The sequence below is a fragment of the Belonocnema kinseyi genome, chromosome 5 (assembly GCF_010883055.1).
Source record: "Belonocnema kinseyi isolate 2016_QV_RU_SX_M_011 chromosome 5, B_treatae_v1, whole genome shotgun sequence".
Taxonomy (NCBI): domain Eukaryota; kingdom Metazoa; phylum Arthropoda; class Insecta; order Hymenoptera; family Cynipidae; genus Belonocnema; species Belonocnema kinseyi.
In genome coordinates this window covers 142,413,071-142,416,638 of record NC_046661.1, presented here as the reverse complement: position 1 = coordinate 142,416,638, position 3,568 = coordinate 142,413,071, and positions in this window count along the sequence as shown.

Genomic DNA, 3,568 nt, shown 5'->3' with positions numbered 1-3,568 from the left:
ATATTAAATCCAAATGTGAATTAATCGTGAAACCAAGTCGCTTTTCTTATCCTTAACATTTTTTTGCGTTATTGTGACGAAGCGATTTTTAAATTGGGTGACCCCAATGAAAAAGCAAAAAACACTGCTAAATATTTCATTTCAATATTTTATTTTTTAGCTAACTCACGGAAATGAGTTACTTATTTAAAATAGCAGAAAAAACATTTTATTTCACCAACACTGAGGATAATGAATCATAACGTTCGTACTTTTGTATTTGAAAATTTCGATTAGCAATCTGTGTAGATAGTAAGCCGAAAAAACTGGATATTAAATTTCATAGGCAAGGACAACAAATGAAATTCTTAAATTTCCATTTGAAAAAAATTTTTCATTTGAAAAAATTAATTTTCAGTCTAAACGGTTACTTTGCCACAAAAAAAAAATATTTAAAAAAAATACATGAATTAGATACCAAAAAGGTTAATATTGTACCACAAAAGACAAAGTTTAACAAAATACATACATTTTTAACCGAATAGCTGAGTTTTCGAGTAAAGGATATAAATGTTAAACTAAAAATGGGATAGTTAAATTTATATTTTAAACATTCATTTCGAACATACACAAAAACTAACAAATTTTCAACAAAATAGTAATATTTCTAATTATAGTAAATAATTTTTAACTTAAATAATTGAATCGTAAATTTTTAATAAAATATTTAAATTTTGCAACCAACTGGTTGCATTTATAACGAAAAAGATTAAATTTGTTGAAACTTTTTAAAATTATTATATATAGTCCTAAATAAATTTATTTATGTTTATGAATAATTAGTTGCTTTCTTCAATTGAATTAGGAAATATCCGGACTAATCGAATTCGTAATTTTCTTCTTATTTTTCGTGGCCAACTTTTCCCTAATCCAATCTGAAAAATTCCACTAGCAATCCAATTATTAAAACAAAAATAAACACATAAAGTTTTCTAAATAATATACTCAAAAATAATAATCAATGGAACTAAGTTTTTTGTCACTAACAAAGGAATCATTTTTAAATGTTTCGAGAGAATAAAAAAAACTTTCTTCAAAGTCATGGACAAATTGAAAGTGAATTTTTCTAATAATTTTTTAAGATATTTTGAAGATTTAAAAGTTTTAGTTGTACTCTTTCTACATATCTGAGATCTTCAAAAATCTTTTTCAATTTCCTAAAGAGTCTTAAGAAAATGATATTCCTATAACCTTCAAGAAAAATTAAAAAATAAGCCTGAAAAAGAAATATCAATTCGAAGTTGGTACTTTCTATTCAAAACAATTTACCCCTCAAATTATAATTTGGGTGAAATTTTTTTTTCTTTCTTGACTGAAAAACTTTTTTTGGTTAAAAGTTTATTTTTTTAAATTTAAAAATTAATCTGTCTTAGTAAAGAATTCCACTATTTTCTTGATAATTGGTGTTTTTCTGAAAATCAATCTTTTTTTGGCCAAGGATTCAACCTAGTTTCTTAAAAAATCATTTTCAAATAAAAAATCCATCTTTTTAGTGAAAGATTTTAAAGTTATGGTATTAAAAAATTTAACTACTTTTTGGTCATTTATCATGTGAGAGAAAAGTTTCTTTGCAACTTTTAAAATAAAAAGGTGTTAACATATTGTAATGTTGGAACTTTTTGAATTTCAAAATTCTAGTTACTAAGCAAGAAAAACGAAATTTTCAAGCAAATAGTTAAATTTTTAAACAAAGTGATTAATCTCAGATAAAAAAAATTGATGTTTAAAGGAAAATGTAATTTTTTATTTTAATTAGCAAAAATAAAATCGCAAACGGTTGAATTAAATTTTTTTTTATGTTTCAAATCAATAAGAGGAATCTTCAATTAAATAAGTGAATATTTAATGAAAAATAACATTTCTCCAGAAAAAATGTGATAGCTGCACTTTTATTTAAAAAAATTATTTTTAACAAAATAAAAAGACTTTTCAACGAATTAGTTCCATCAGTTTAAAATTTCATCCAAAGTGATTAAAATCCGATAAAAAGTATATTTGTAAAAAATGCACTACTTTATTAAAACTTATGGGTTGAAAATTTAATTATTTTGTGGAAGTTTCAACAATTAAGGTGAACTTTTTTATTCGTTCATGAGTGAAAAATCTTTATTTATTGAAAAGTCATTTTTTTGTTTTTAGAATTCTTTATTTTTAATCAAACCTTTTTGATGTTCAAAATATTAACTATTACACCTTTTTATTTAGATTTAATCTTTTTAGGCTAAAAATTCAATTCATTTTTCCAAAATTTAATTATTCAGTAGATAATGATTTCTTCTTTCTGGGGAATTCATATTTTCTGTTTAGAAATTCAATTTTTGTACGGAAAATTCGTCTTTTAGCTTAAAGGTTCAAAAATTTAGGTAAAATTTTTTTTCTTCAACGACGGAAAAATCTTTATTTGTCGAAAATTCGTCTTTTTAGTTTCAGAATTCATTTTTTTAAATGAATTTTTTTTCAAATTATTAACTATTACACTTTTTCATTTAGATTTTGACTTTTTAGGTTAAAAATTCAAATAATCTGTGAAAAAATTCATTATTTCATTGAAAATTATTTCTTTTTGCTGGAAATTCATATTTTTAGATTGCAAATTAAATTATCTTGTCTAAAATTAAATTATTTGATAAAAGCTCAAGTATTATGTTAAAAAATCATATTCTATGGTAGAAAAGTAATTTTTGTTTTGTTTATAAAATAAATAAATTTCAAAATATTTAATTTGTATCTGAATTATTATTTCATTCTATTTATAAAAGATCTTATGTTAAAAATATTGCAGGATTGCAAAGCTCGGATTTAAATAATTTGTTTTTAATGTTATGAATTTGAAATATTAAAATGTTTACCATTTTCAAATTGCCGATCTAAATCCAAAAGTGTCAAAAATTAAAAAAATACCTGAAATTTAGGAAAAGAAAATTTTTTAGAGGAGAATGGTCCGACCTGAGTGAAATGTACTGTTCAGTGGTTCCTTAAGCTGATGTTTTAAAATTTTTAATCCAGACGTTCAAGAAAAAAAATTATCATATTGAAATTCTGTTTTGAGTATTCAAAATTTGTTTCGGCTGTACAGTTTTTGAATTTTTCATATGAAATTGCAATTACTCGTACAGAGTAAATGTTTTACAAATGAAATTAATTGAATAAGGATAAACTGGAATGTCGAAAGATGTTTATTTTTATATCATAGCTTTTTTTACTCTAAAGATACTTTATTGCCTCTCTCCATAAAAATGGTTAAAACTGAACTAATTACTAGAGTATTTTTATAAATTTGATGCGAAAATTAGGACACTAAAGATTTAAAAAAATAACTAATTCGATTATTGAAGATATTTATTTTAATTATATTTATTTTTATTAATAGATTAAATGTCTAGAAGATTTTTCTTTTTAAACATAGCGATTTTGTTACAACAATTCACGGAAAGAACTTTTGAGTTGATTGGAAGATTTTAGATAATGTACAAGCAAGATGAAAAAAGTTGAAATCTTGCTCTAAGATGCTAAGAATAATTTTATCATC